The 15,788-nt window shown below is 37.6% G+C and overlaps 2 protein-coding genes across 3 annotated transcripts in view; one reads left to right on the plus strand and one right to left on the minus strand.

Moving 5' to 3' along the window:
- The window catches only part of RAB37 (RAB37, member RAS oncogene family), a 2,500,291-nt gene that overhangs the window by 813,724 nt on the left and 1,670,779 nt on the right, over positions 1 to 15,788 (plus strand). The window lies entirely within an intron of this gene.
- Positions 1 to 15,788, minus strand: part of LOC122812926 (CMRF35-like molecule 3) — a 247,589-nt gene that overhangs the window by 208,204 nt on the left and 23,597 nt on the right. The window lies entirely within an intron of this gene.

Here is a 15,788-nt window from a genome sequence, read left to right on the forward strand (position 1 = left end):
TCGCCCTGACTTTTTCCATTAGTATAAGTCTTTTTTTGCGTTCTCCGTTGCTTTTTAGACATTGTCTCACTATGTTAAAGGAGTTTAACATAGTGAGACAGCTTTAAAAAAGTAACAGAGATCTTCCTTTCTCCATTGTTTTTTTTAAAGCTGTCTTGCTATGTTAAAAGGGTTTAACATAGCGAGACAGCTTTAAAAAAAGCAACAGAGATTCTCTGTTGCTTTTTAAAAGCTGTCTCGCTATGTTAAATTCCTTTAACATAGCGAGTCACTTTGTAAAAAGCAATGGAGATCTTGCTTTCTCCACTGCTTCCACCCACAGCTCTGATATACTGCGTAACCATACGCATGCGCAGTACATCAGAACTGCCGCAGAATACCAGACAACTGCAGAAGGGCAGCAAGGAGGCATTATACAATGCCATTATTTAAGAAAAGTAAGTATTTTTTTTCTTAAATAATGTCATTGTATAATAGCAATAACCCACTTCTGGGTGTGGGTAATGCTGGATTTACCCATGGTTGTCTTTGTTTAGTCACTCGGGCTTCGCCCTCATGACCAAACCACACCAACCATGGGTAAATCCAGCATTACCCACACCCAGGCGTGGGTTACTGGTTAAATACCTTTCAACTCCTGGTTTTAGGTAATAATTGTAACACTGCTGGTTATTAAGATGCTTAATTACAGTAACAGTACTGTCAAACCTGCAATACCAGGCACGTCTACAAAACAAAACCTCCAATGGGAAATGCTTGACATACATTTTATACTGTTTAAAATAAAATAAAGGCAACTAATTAGTTGCTACTTAAAATTTAAAGATAAACACTTTCAGAAATACATTTTATAAATTAAGACCAGCAGTAGTTGAGCATAAATCATAATTAAAAAAGAGGGAATCAGCATTGTGAAACACAGTTTCAGGACAACTGACTTATTGTTTTTAGTATAAACATCTGTTGATACATGCAAAAAACACTGACTGATACTACAGCCCCTAATAAAGCCAGCAAATGCATTTTTGATTGCCATATTCTCAGTTTAATTTACCACAGCTGGTTAGCATAATTTACCAACATTATCTAACATCAGAGTATATCGTATTTCTTCCAAGTTCCAAATCACAACAGTTTAAAAAAATAGTACATGCTTACTAATTATTAGGCCACTCTCGCTTGCTAAAATTAGTTGTTACACTTACCTTAATTAGTCTCTTAATTCATTTTCCACACAGACATCTGCCCACTTGGCATCTCCAATACAGTAGTCCATGTTTAGGACTCTAAACTGTAAGTTAAAATGTCTCCTTTAAATGTCTCCTTCAAAGAATGGGCTGTACACGCATCACCCTTAACTGATAAAAGTTAGCAGACTGTACCAAAATACATTTTTGGAAGGGGAGAAGGTATGCAGGCTCTGAAAAATGTGAAACTAAATGTAAATGCTAAGTCTTATGCTCCACAAATTATGAAGATTACTTGAAAGTTATTTTGCATTTTTTACTTTAATGAGCCACCTTTGTTGTGTATGATCTAAAGTAAGCATTGGTCAAGTTACATTTGTCTTTAATGATCAATGGTATGACCCTGAGCCATGGAAAGACTTTCCTCTTGTCTAGTTCCAGACCTGATTACCTGAGCTAGTTATGAATACTACAGAGATCATAAACAGAACTGGAAGAAATTACATGTTACTGTCTCTCTGTGATCATGAGCAGCCCTCTGTGATCAAACTGTCACAACATGGCTTTATGGCCATTGTCGTATATGGAATGGCATTTCTTTCTGAACAAAGCCCTTTTGCCCATTATTAAGCAATCACTCCACTGTAGTGTAACTTCTGAAAAACTGACTAGTTGGTATTTCAGGCCACAGTTTTGTGCATTAAATAGTTTGTCTATATTAGAAAGGAGGGCAGTTATTATTAACCAGCAACTAAAGACATATGCATGTCCAAAGTGTCACTGACTTGTGTAAGTATGCATTTGTTCAGTGGCTGTGCATAAGCCTAAGACTTGACTGGACTGTATCTGCTACTCATTCATCCTTCATTTCTCACAGTTCACATTTATATTCTTTGTGAGTATGCATAAAGTATTATGAAGACTTGCAGTTTATGTTTTAATGAAGACACTTTGAAGGTTCAGTGTATGTGTGTGTGTGTGTGTGTGTGTGTGTGTGTGTGTGTGTGTGTGTGTGTGTGTGTGTGTGTGTGTGTGTGTGTGTGTAGCCACAACCACTTGCCAACTTTTGGTAAATGCCATTTGGAGGGTTTTGAACTTCAAGTACAGATGGGACTTTTGAGCTGATGAACAATCCTAAACTCCAGAAAATCATAATTTAAGGGGGACTCTTGGGATTTACTGGCTCCCTTTTATCTTCAATTTAAAATTGGTATTTCCTGCAGAAATGGGACTGTTGAGAGGTATGCACTTACTATTACAGGTAATATCACCACCATTTGTATTCTGACAGAAAAAAGTGTAAATTGGAATGGCAAGTATTTTTTTCATAAATAATGTCATTGTATAATAGCAATAACCCACTATTCTTTTTTAGAGTACTTACAATGGCATTTGCATCCTACAAAATTAAGTGCTTTTTGGTTTTATTTTAGAATTAAATAAAATTTACAAGGCAGGAGAGGTGAGTGTGAAGTGCGGCTGACTGCAGCTACATCAACTGAATAGTAACAGGACATGTTTTGGGAATGAAAGTGAGAGAGCATGCCAACAAATATCATGACCGTTCAGATCCATTTTTTTTATTTTATAGTACAGCTATACATTCAGTGTAAAGTGGGGGTGCCCCCCTCACTTGCCCTATAGTTCTGGCACCCTTGAATATTTCTGGATAATCAAAAATATAAGGATTAAGATTTCAACTGAATGAGTCAGGTATTTTTACTTAGATGAAAAAAAAACAGAGTGGGCTCAGAAGAAATGGGGTTAATGTGAAACTTTCTTAAAAGTATAGACAGAGACTGCAAAATTAAACAGAAACTTATTTGGAACAGGTTTTATGAACTGGGAGAAAAAGATATTATTTTTTTTAAATGCAAACCTAAATGGATCAATTAGTTGCAAGGTTTGCATGTAGTCAAAAAAGAGCACCAGAACTGAAAAATAGAATAACAAGACTGAGGTTTTATGTCTAGCTAATATTGAAGGGTTCCATTAAGCATAAACGTATACTGACCAGTAAACAGGTTCCATTTAGCATTAAAAGTATACTGACCAGTAAATGGGTTCCATTTAGCATTAAAACTATACTGATCAGTAACTATATTAAGAAAGTAAACTACATTAATAATACTCAGCAAAAATAGAGCCCAAAAAGCAGCAATATAGCAGAAACAAATATAAAATCCCTTGTGAACAAGGAGCAAAAAATCCAGGCTGAGAATGTATTCCAAAATAACAGCAAGAAATCCACGAATAAATGTTCAGGTACCAGTTTATTAACAGAGGACACAGTTGCTTCTTCAGGTGTAACTCCTGCCATAAAAGCACACACCTTATATACTCTTCCTAATTAGTCTAAATGATCAATTAACATACTAAAACTTTTAAAAAGATAGTACACATAAAAATAATACCTAGTTGAAATGCATTTGTATTACAAGATACACATACTAGAACAAATGTTAAAAGATAGTACATATAAAAACATAAATAAATATTATCTAATTGAAATGCATTTATAATAGCACTATTATTTCATCACCCTGATACTAGAAAAAGCACTGATTTTAGGGTAGGTGCCACATGTGACAGTTCACATGTGGTTTATTTAGCAGAATGTCAGTTATGCCACTGTTTTTATATAGGCAAAACTGATAGAACCCTTAGAGAAAGAATCAGGGAGCATCTGTATCATGTTAGGAAGAAGTCAAAGACTAATGCTCTAGCTAAACATATTAGTGCCATGGGAGATGACCATGTATTTAAGTTTAGAGTTTTATCTCTTATATATGAGAATGGCAGGGGTGGTGATGTAAGAGCTAGAACTGAGGATACGGAAGCAAAATGGATTGTGAGGCTCAGATCTAGTTTTGGACATGGTCTTAATGAGTACATTCCTGTTAAGCCTGTGCTTCGTAATAGACCATTGAATAGATGAATCTTGAATCAATTTTAACATTTCTAACATGTTCAAAAATTTTAAATTTAAATACATTCATTAATATATATTTATGTCTTGTTAAATATTTATATATATATATATATATATATATATATATATATATATATATATATATATACATATATTTTTAAATAATTAAATAAATAAATATATATATATATTTTTAAATAAATATATTTTAAATGAATAAACATAATTTTTTATATGAATATATTTATATGTATAATTTCACTGTCCACTATTATAAATGCATTTCAATTAGATAATATTTATTTATGTTTTTATGTGTACTATCTTTTAAAATGTTCTAGTATGTGTATCTTGTAATACAAATGCATTTCAACTAGGTATTATTTTTATGTGTACTATCTTTTTAAATGTTTTAGTATGTTAATTGATCATTTAGACTAATTAGGAAGAGTATATAAGGTGTGTGCTTTTATGGCAGGAGTTACACCTGAAGAAGCAACTGTGAAAGCGCTTGTGTCCTCTGTTAATAAACTGGTACCTGACCATTTATTCGTGGATTTCTTGCTGCTATTTTGGAATACATTCTCAGCCTGGATTTTTTGCTCCTTGTTCACAAGGGATTTTATATTTGTTTCTGCTATATTAATAATACATTTAGTTTGCTTGGTATTATTATTTTTTTAATAGAAGACAGTAGTCCAAAATGAGAAAGAGTATTAAAAGAAGACGTATTTAAAGAGGCATAAACCCTGTGAATCCCAAGCAGATTAAGTAACTGTAAAACTCTTAACTAAAACATCCACCCTACTGGTATTTTATGATGGAGCAGAAATTATGACTTTCTTAATTGCAAATTATTTCACCATTCTATAAATCAATTTTGTGATGAAAATGTATCTTGCAATAATTTTTATAAAACAATTTTTTAAGTTTCACTCTGTACAAGGATTATGTATCTACTATTATATGCTAATTAATTTATGTGTACAGATTAATTTCTATGCAGGACAAAACTATTTATTCATGCAATGAACAACTGCATATGTATTAAAATGCATATGTACTGCTGTACACATTTTATCTGAATTACTATATTTAAATGAAAATGTCAAATCATTACAAAAAATGATTTGATGAGGAATTGTTTGTCATTTAAAGTGTATAAAAGCAGCTCAGTTACCTTTGCATTGATGTAGATTGTAAAAGGTAATGCATGTTTGTGAGACAAGCTGAACTATATTATAGCAGTTATTTTAACTTAATCACAATCAAACATCAGATGTGTATCAGGTAAGAAAGTGGTTAATCTTGGGGATAAGGGACAAATGTGTGAAAAGCTGAAATACTTTTCAATTCTTTTTAATACTTTTCAATTAAAACAATTATCATCATAGATTTTATTTGTAGACAATTCATGTAACTTCTGAACAGTCAGGGGAGTTGCACTTTAACAAGATGGGCTTCTACTGGAGGAATAGTCTGTGCATAAATTGAGCTGGAGCTGCTTTGTTGCATTTCATAAAACGAACATAGGCATAGGCTATGGTTTGACTTTCTAAACTATAATTTTATTATTACAGTCACAAAGCATATTTTCTGTAGTTTTTCATCCATTATAATGGTCCAGAAAAGAAGTTATGTCTTGCCATAATGTTCCACCTATGTTGTTCATCTTCTTTCATTCATCACTGATGGGTTCGGTTCCAAGCCCTCGGAACCGAGTCAGCCTTTTTACCAAGCTCGCACCACCCAAAATACTCTTGGGCTAAGTCTCTACCCAGAATGCCATTCTCCCTGTTACCTCAGATCATGTTTGCTAGAGAAAAAGAGGTAAAGCTGGGGCCACATCTGTGCAAATACCCTAAGACACCATTTAGACCCAAAGCATCCCCCAGGAGCCTGTGGGAAGTGATGAATGAAAGAAGATGAACAACACAGACGGAATGTTATGGTAAGATAAAACTTCTTTATCTGATGTTGTTAATCTTCTTTCCATTCATCACTGATGGGGCAGAATTCCAAGCTACCCTGAGGTCCAAGGATGGCCCTTATGGAAGAACATTCCTGAGTACCATTGAGCCAAAGATGGCTCTCCCTCTGGAGACCAAGTCCAATTTGTTATGATTGAAAAAGGTATGAGGCTTAGCCTAAGCACCTGCTGTGTAGATGTCATCCATGGAAGCCCTGGAATGGAATGCTATAGATGTTGCCATAGATCTAGTATAGTGAGCTTTAAATTTTGGCATAGGTTCATTACTGATGGAATAGATGAAACATATGCAGTTCCTTAGCCATCTTGATAATGTAACCTTGGAAATACCCTCTCCCTATCTGGGCACAGAAAAGGAGAAGAAAAGCTGTTCAGATTTACAGATAGGTTTGGTCCTGTCTAGGTAAAATCTCAATTGTCTATGTACATCTAAGGAGTGAAGGCAATACTCTCCTCTACTGGCAAAATTCGGAAAGAACACTGGTAGGTCAATGGTCTGGTTAATAGAGAATTCAGAAACAACTTTGGGAAGAAAGGATGGGTTCATCCAAAGTGACACTCTGTCTTTATGAAAGACCAGATAGAGTCTCTTGGTACACCATGCCTGCATCTCCGAGACTCTTCTGGCAGAGGTAATGGCTACCAAGAACAAGGATTTCCAAGACAAAAACTTTAGGTCACACTTTGCAGCAGGTTCAAAAGGTTTTTGAGTCAAAGACTGAAGGACTAGAGTGAGATTCCAGAGGCTGTCTGACAGGAGGCCTGATATGAGAGATCCCCTTGAGGAAAGCCTTGCAAGGGCATAAAGAGATAATTGTGGAAATTGGAAATTGCTGCTAGATGTACTTGTACACTAGAAGCAGAGGCTTCATTATCAAAAAATGTAGCCAAGTATTGAAGCACTGCAGTAACAGGAACCGAGTATGGATCTAGCATGTTATCCATGGACCAGATGGAGAACCTTTTCCATTTATCCTGATATTGTCTTCTGGTGAATGGTTTGTGAGAGGCCAGAATGATGTCTTGAAAAGGCAAGGAGAGATTAGCTTGCCTGGTGATTAGTGGAAGTGGAGAAACCATGCTGTCAGCTTGAGACTGGACAGATTTGGGTGACTCAACCCTTGGGGTCAAGTCATCAGATCTGGTAGAGAGTCCAGAATCCACGGCAGGTATACTAGGTGAGGCCGAAGGAAGGGGAAACAAACTTGTCGAGGCCAGAATGAAGCTATGAGGATCACCTTACATCTCAACTGAAGAGCTTAATTTAGAAATTGTGGGATCAGAGGGATGGGAGGATAAGCAGAAAGAAGTCCCGTGGGCCAATCGTGGATCACAGATTCCCCTTGGTGACTCCCCCTCCAGGGGAAGTAGGGCAAAATACCTGCTGCACTTGTTGTTTGATGGGGAGGTGAAACGATTGCAGCAAGGCTGGCCCCAGTGGCTGAAGATTATTGATGCCACCTCAGGGTTGAGGGACAACTGGTGAGGCATGAAGATGCACCTGCTCAGTTTGTCCGCAATCATGTTGGAGCTTCCTAGGATATGCATTTCTATCAGAAAGCGGTTGGAAGCTATCGCCCACTGCCAAATTCTCATGGCTTCTCAACATAGGGGGTAGACCTGGTTCCTCTTTGCATGTTGATATACCAGACCACTCACATATTGTCTGATTGAATTGCAATTGTCCCAGAAGGGAGTGCGGGATGGAAGGCCTGCAATGCTAACAGCACAGCTGTCGGTTCCAGAACATTTATAATGCAGGTGGGCCTCTGTGGTGGACCATGTGCCTTAGGCAGTCTTTCCCTGGAAATGCCCCCCCACTCAATCAGGGAAGCATCCATGTTCTCAATGGCTGTGGGCTGAGGGGATTAAAATGGACGACTCCAAAGTTCTACGTCTGGCTTCATCCACCAAAGCAGGTCCTGTTTGCAGGAGTTGATTATTCGAATCTGGTAACCGAGAGGGTGATAGTTTGGGAACCATTGACATAGAAGGAGCCATTGCAGAATCTGCATATGTAGCTTTGCTAGAGGCACTATTGGGATTGACACTGCCATAGAAGAACTTCCCTTGCACAGAATTTTGTTTGAGAGAGCATCACCCGAAGCTGAAGCCTCAATTGATGGAGCCTGTGAATTGGGAGTGATACCAGACAGGACTGAGTACTGAACACTGCTCCAATGAACTCTATTTGTTGTGTAGGGGTAAGATTTGATTTCTCCCAATGTATTGTTATTCCCAACAATTTTGCCAGAAAGAGAGTATAATGCAGTGTTGTTACCAGAAGATGCTCGGTGGGGGCGCTAAGGAGCCAGTCGTCCAGATATGGAAACACCCGGACTCCTTTTAATCTTAAGTGAGCTGTTACCACTACCATGCATTTCATGAACACTCTAGTGGCTGTAGAGAGATCGAACAACAGGGCACAGAACTGATAATGACTGGCTCCTATCCAGAAATGAAGCAGACTCCTGGAGAATTTGTCCATCTTTATGTGGTAATACGCATCCCTGAGATCTATAGAGTACATCCAATCGTCTTCTCTTAAAAAGGGGAGAATGGACTGAACCATGACCATCTGGAATTTGGTTTGGGTGACAGATTTGTTTAAGCTGCTGAGATCCGAAATGGGTCTCCAGCCCCCTGTCTGTTTTGGCACCAAAAAGAATCTCGAGTAAAGTCTGGATCCACACTGGTCTGGTGGGACTGGTTGGATGACTTTTTTTTGAGGCAGCTTTATAATCTCTGAAGCTGCTTCTTCCCTTTGACTGGGTGGAATGTCAGGAAGTTTTCTTGGAAAATTTGGCTATCAATAAAGGGGAATGGTGTAACCTCTGGTGATGATACTCTGCACCCAGCGATCAGTGGTGATAGATTGCCAGGCAGCTTGGTGCAGAGAGAAATGACCCCCGACTGCTTCCAGAGGTAAGCAATAGGGCTGCTCCTCAGGAGAGCTGATAAGGCTATCCAGAGAAAGAGTCCTTGGAGCCTTGGTTATGAGGACCCCCTCTGCCTCTATAGGGGCATCTTCCAGAATTGTTATCCCCTCTGCCTCTGGGGTATCATCACCACTTGCAGCACAGAAAGGACTCTGAGATTTCTTATGCAACATTTTTCCACTTCTCTGATTCCTGGAGAAGGCAAATTGAGGGTTGGAAAACTGTAGGCCTATGGCAGACAGGGTCTTTCCATCTTGCTCACACCTGGCTAGTGTGTCCTTCACTTTGGAGCCAAAAATGGCCAAAGTTTCAATGGGAGCATTCAGAAAAGAAGACTTGAAGGGATCCGTGAGGTCACAAATGTGCATCCAGGCATGACGCCTCATAACAATGCCAGAACTCAGTGCTCTAGCCGCCCCTTCGGTCACATGCGACAGCAACCTTGTGAATGAGTTGGATATTGATTCCAGGGTTGCGAGCTACGAGGCTACTTTGTCCCTGACCTTGTTAGACAACTGTCCTGCAAGCATCCCAGAGAGTTCGGAGATCATGTCCCTCTAGAGCCTCGTAAAATGTGCCAAATAATCCAGGGACCTTATAGCCAAAGGTCTCTGATGCAAAAACACGCTTCCCAAGTCTGTCCACCCGCTGAGAATCCTTGTTGGGAGGGTGGACAGTGGGACTTTCCTCAGCCAAGTCCTTTTTCGTGGCCACCTCCACCACCATAGCATTTACTGGTAACCCTTTGGACCAATGCAGGTTCTTCTCGGGAGGGGAAAGAATTTTTTCTGGTCTCCTAGGGATTGCCTCAGTGGAATCAGGGTTCTTCCAGGCATGCTGCATGATGAGCTGGACAAGTTCGTTGGCAGGCAGGGTCATACAAGAGGTAGAAGGCCGGGTGTGAAAATCCTGCAGTAACATGGACTCCTCAGATGAAGGGTTGGAGGGCTTCCAGTTACCTCTCTGCTTTAACATTTCCAGGATGTCTCCAAAGGAGACATCATCAGGAGGTGACTGTGGGGACCATTCACCATCATAATAATCCATGTCTTCCATTAAGGACTCCTCATTTGAGTCCATGTGCTTCCTCTTGCACATCTTCTTTCAAGGGAGCTCCTCAGTGGTGGTCTCTGAGGAGGACTCGGAAGAGGGGGTAGCCTGAACAGGGGTGTCCTACGACTTCTCTGGCCAGTGTTCCAGGGGGTGGTCTGTAACAGCTGTAGGTCGGGGGGGTGAAAACTGGGGTTCCAACATCAAACGAGTGCTGCCAGAAGTAAGAGCCCTCTCCATCGCATGGAAGGCAGGCCCGCCTGAAAAGAGATGGGAGCCCGGAACTGAGAAAGACAACCTCGGGACTATGGTCACACCCTGCTACAAGGAACCAGCCCCCGATGGATGGAGCCTCAAGCAAGATCAGCACAGATGTGGCTATCTGCGCTGAGGATGGACCAGAGGAGAGAGGCGGCTCTTTACCCCGGGCCGATGTGCTCGTCCCCCAATCCCCAGATTGAGGAAGGACCAGTTCAGTGGGAACCAAAGACCAAAGGGACAAACTCGGAGCCAGAGTGAGATGCACCTTATCATCAGTGATGAATGGAAAGAAGATTAACAACATCAGATTGTTTATTAGACTTGCATAACAAACTTGCACATATTAATTTTTGTCTGTGCACCCAAGTATTCAAGTATGCTTCCTTGTACATTTTGGAACCGATAGGAGTTGTAAGACTTCCTAAGTACCAAACCAAGAAAAAAAGAAAGAACGAAAATGCAGGATTAATGTAGACCAAAAACTATATTGTCAAAACCCTTCAGATCAAATGTTTTCATCCCGATAAGACTTCAACAGAATCAAAAGGAGTTCTCCACCCACAGTTGGTTTAACACATTCAAACAACGTGTCATGTCCTTGGTACAAATAAGGTATAAAGCAATTAATTAAAACACAGAGATAATTGATGTTAACCAAGCACTAAAATATTCTGTATAAACTAGCTGCTCTTAGATGCCAGATACTAGCTATTGAAATCTTCTTCTTCTTCTTTCGGCTTTTCCCGGTCAGGGGTCGCCACAGCGGATCACCTTGTCCGCACATTGAATGGCAGTGGAGTTTTTTACGGTTTGAGTTGCAGCCCGAGCCCAGCCCCTTCCACAGCACACACTACACACACCACACACACAATTTAGAGTATCCAATCCACAATCCACCTGCAGCATGTCTTTGGGATGTGGGAGAGAAGGAGAGAGCGAGGAAACCCAGAACATAACCAGAGGGAGAACATGCAGACCCCAGCGAGCAGGAAGGAGACCCCGAACTTGTGAACCTCTTGCTCTGTGACTGCGCCAACTGGCACTGCACCACCACCACCCTAGATACTAGCTATTGAAATCTTATTGTTAATTCCTCAGTGTGTCTGCTCCTAATTCATGCTGCCATAATAGTTTAGTCTTGCTCATCTGGAGCTCACATTGTCCACCCCTTAGGTTTATCTTAAATATTTGCAGCACCAAGAAAACAAATTTGCTGAAATTAAGGCAACTGTATATATATATATATATATATATATATATATATATATATATATATATATATATATATATATATATATATATATATATTTATATATATATATTTATATAAATATATATATATATATATATATATATATACTTAGTCAAAACACTTTTCATAGCCTTTCTACATAAATCATAAAGAGCTTGTAAACCTGTTTATTCAGTGTGCACTCAGTTTTGCCAACATAAAACATTAGGCATGAGGAGCATTTTCATAAATATACCATGACTTTCATAGCACTGGAATTTTTTTTCCTTTTATTTGAACCTGGCCATAACATTCAGTAGTCACTTCTGAAGGGCCCAGCATAAATCTACATTTGCTACAGCAACCACATGAGTAAGTGCCATCTGCAGGGAAGGAATCATTAGTTCTGTTTTGATTAATGGGTTCAAATTATTTTTCTAACCCCCTTATAAACAATATTTGTTCTCCTAAATATTCCCCATTTCAGGGGAAATATTTCAAAAGATGCTCATTAGAAGTAATAATATAGTGAATTTCACAGCTAATAGGACCATACTGAAGAATGATGGCTTTACCAAAATTCATTCCAGTGTTTATATCCTGAAAACTAGCGCCACAACCTAAAAGAGCTGACACTCTCTTATTCACCACCCTGTCCCAAATAGGGGAAGCAAACAAGGAAGGATAGCTTCCTTCCCACTAAACATATTCAGGACTTTGTCAATTTCTCTGAAAATTTGTTTGTAGTCTGAGACCATCTTTACAAACCTCATAAACTGTTCCTTGACTAGAATTTTTTTTTTTTTGATGTCTTAGAGGACAGCTTCTATAATGAAGGTAGCTAAAGGAAAATGTTTTTTGGTAAATAATTGGCATAAAAAACTGTTGTTAAAATCTTTCTCTGTTAGCACATCCAAGTAGTTCACCCTCATTTTATTATACTAGAAAGTGAACCTAAGAAAACTAGTAGTATTGTTCAAATAATTAACACATTCTAACCAGCATGCCTTAAATCCAAATGCCATCTAAGAAATGGAAGTATACCTTCTAAAATTTAGCATATTCAGAGTTAAAAACAAAATTATTCTCCCAATATGTAGAAACAATATTGGAAAAAATGCAGGCATAAGGGGTCTCCGTAGCCACTCCTGACATCTGTTTGAAATATTCATCATGAAAATAAATTTGTTTTGAAATACTAGCTCCATGAAGTCAGAGACTAAGTAGACTTCAGTGCTGGATAAAAAATCATAAGTGTTTAACATCTCTCTAAACAATTCCACACTGGTGTCTTATGGAATCACCATAAAAATCTACAGTATCAATTGTACCTAACACAGCACATTTATAAAACAAGGCATTGTTTTTCATGCCAAGAAAATGACAAGAATTTCTTAATAAATGTTTCGGACATTTCATAAATTCCTCACTAATCTTATTCACAAAAAATGCTAAAGGCTGTGTCTTGGAACCTGTAGCATCCTCTACTGGCCATAATGGTGGATCTTAAATAGATTTAGGCACATTGGGTATTCCAAAAATTGTAGGGGCAACCAGGCTACCTACTTTCAGAAAATCGTAGATATCCCTGTTTATGTACATCTGTAGCAACAGGTCCTCCAAGACTAAATAAATAAACCTATATGCAACAGTAAGTTCATTGAGAGCTACCAAATAACAGACAGCCTAGTTGTATAACAGTTGCTGCATTTTGGTTGAGTATAAACCATTATCCATCAAGACAATTACCCTACCCTTATCTGACTTCATAAAGTGGATAGAATTGTTTCTTCTTAATTCTTTCAACAAATCAACCTTTGCTTGGATTAGATTGCTAGTAAAATATCTTTTACTTGAATAAAAACATTTATGAATGTCGTATTCTGTCACATTTTCAAACATATTTAAAGCCAGGAGCAGTGGGATTTTTTTATTGAAACATAAAAACATATTCAAACAAGATTTGTCATGTGCACTTGATTCAAGTGCTAAAAAAATAAGGTTTAACTTTTCTAAAGTAAATCTATAAAATTCTAAATGTGAAGAAGTTAAAGTATACTTACCACTTGATACAAAATTAAAACCACAAGAAAACAACTTACAGAAGTCTACACTATCCACTCTTAAACAACTGTGATTTTAATTGTTGATTGTTTTGTACATTATTTGTACCAATGACCTGACGTGACATTTTTGTATGGTTTGATTGGCTGTTTGAATGCTTTAAACTAATTGCAGATGGAGAACTACTTTAGATTCTGATGAAGCCCTATTGTGATGAAAGTGCTTGATCTGAAGGATTTTGACAACAAAATTTGGTGGCCTATGTCAAGCCTGAAGTGAATCTCAAAAGGTCATATTTATTTACAGACACATTAAAAAGTATCTTTTATCATTCTCATTTATATCTCTACAGCATATGGACACTTACTTTACATTTTTTAAATTACGTGGAGAAAGAAATGAAGAAAAGCAGAGTTTGTATGTTATGTAAGCTGATTCTGGTTGGTTTATCTGCTTTGCTTTTATTGTTAAGCATATCATGTCTGAAATACAGTGAAGTACAGGTTTTCATTAATTTTACTTTAAAACTTAAGTTCTTAGTGACTCATCTTGTTAGATATACTTTTTGTTTAAAAGTGTAGCAGAGCAAATTTCTTAACAGCTTGTAAAGCTGTTATAGCTTCTGTCACTACTGTGTGATGGCTAGCACTGGCAGCTGCTATGCTCTAGCATGAGGAAAGAGATTAACAACACTTCAAAGTGCTTAAAAAATCTTGTTATGCATGTTTCTGGAATCAGAAAGGTGCTTAACAAGGTATTTTTCCCAATTTTGGAGCATAATTCCATGCACTACAAGTTTTTTTTATTTTATTATTTTTTTTTTTTTGTGGGTACAACTTTTTCACAGTAAAGTCTCTTTGTTGGAACATAGGCAAATGGATGAGTGGATATCCTTGGAGCTGAATTGTTACACTAGTGCCTGGTGTCTGATGAACTCTTTTAATCTAAACCCTGCCCATCAATCAGTGGAATTTCAAGACACTGTAATAAGTTGCTTGCAAAGCTTAAAAAGTCATATTATTGTACATCCTCTAGAATTTAGTTTCATCAGAGGTGAAGCTGTTATATCTAAAAAATGAAAAAACAAAAACAGCTGAATAGGAAAACCCAGAACTTATTTAATAGTCACAAAATAAAAACTTATTTCATAGTTTTTATTTTGTGACTATTAAATAAGTTCTGGGTTTTCCTATTCAGCTGTTTTTTTTACATCATCTAGAATGACTAATAAATAATGGTGATTTTGTTTTTAAAATATCTTACTTTAATGACAAGTAATGCTTTTACTTCATTCTGTTAAAGCACTTCATTTCAATAATTCATTACTAGATCTCATGTCATGGAGTACGTAAACTGTCATACAGTATTGCTTTAACTGAGTGATTTCCACTTCAGTGTGGCTGCATCCATAACTGAGGTCTGGACTAATCGTAATCAGTTTTTGTACAACATCTAGAATTGTTGGAAATAAAAAGCCTTTAGAATTCACATAATCATTGTTAGAACTGTCACATTCCTTTAATGTTAATCTCTCGCTACTCGGTTACTTATACTTAAAATGCACAACACTTGCTCAGAAAGTATCACACAGTGTATACCCTAACTGGGATATACTGTGCAAAGTTATGAGCCACTCTGTCTTAAAATTATAAGTAGTACACATTCAATATAAGATGTTGAGAGGCTAACATTCTCTACTGGAAGACAGAGTATACAGAGTTTGAAATGTTGAAGTTATGTGCAGCAGCATGGCAGATGCAAGATAGTGCCTAATTTTCACTGCTGTCCTGTATTCTGCTTTTATTGTACAAGTGTTGCTGTATACTTATGGTACTCCCTTAGCTCTTTGGATAATTCTTCAGCTATTCCCTGAAAAATGGCATGTGCTGATTTAGGACTAACTATGAGCAAAAGAATGGACAAATAAATAAATACATATATTCATAAATAGGTAAATACATATATACATAAATAGGTAAAGTACAGTATTATTGTATTTTGGAGTTTATATATTTTTCCTTTAAGAAAGCATCTTAAGCCTCCTATTTTTACAAATTTATTTCAGTCCAAGGAGTCAATTGCGAACAGAAACTGTTACTGGATTAGAAGGATTGCAGATTCATTGCATAACCGA

This window comes from Protopterus annectens, chromosome 10.part0 (genome assembly GCF_019279795.1).
Source record: "Protopterus annectens isolate FY-2018-M chromosome 10.part0, PAN1.0, whole genome shotgun sequence".
Classification (NCBI taxonomy): Eukaryota; Metazoa; Chordata; order Ceratodontiformes; family Protopteridae; genus Protopterus; species Protopterus annectens.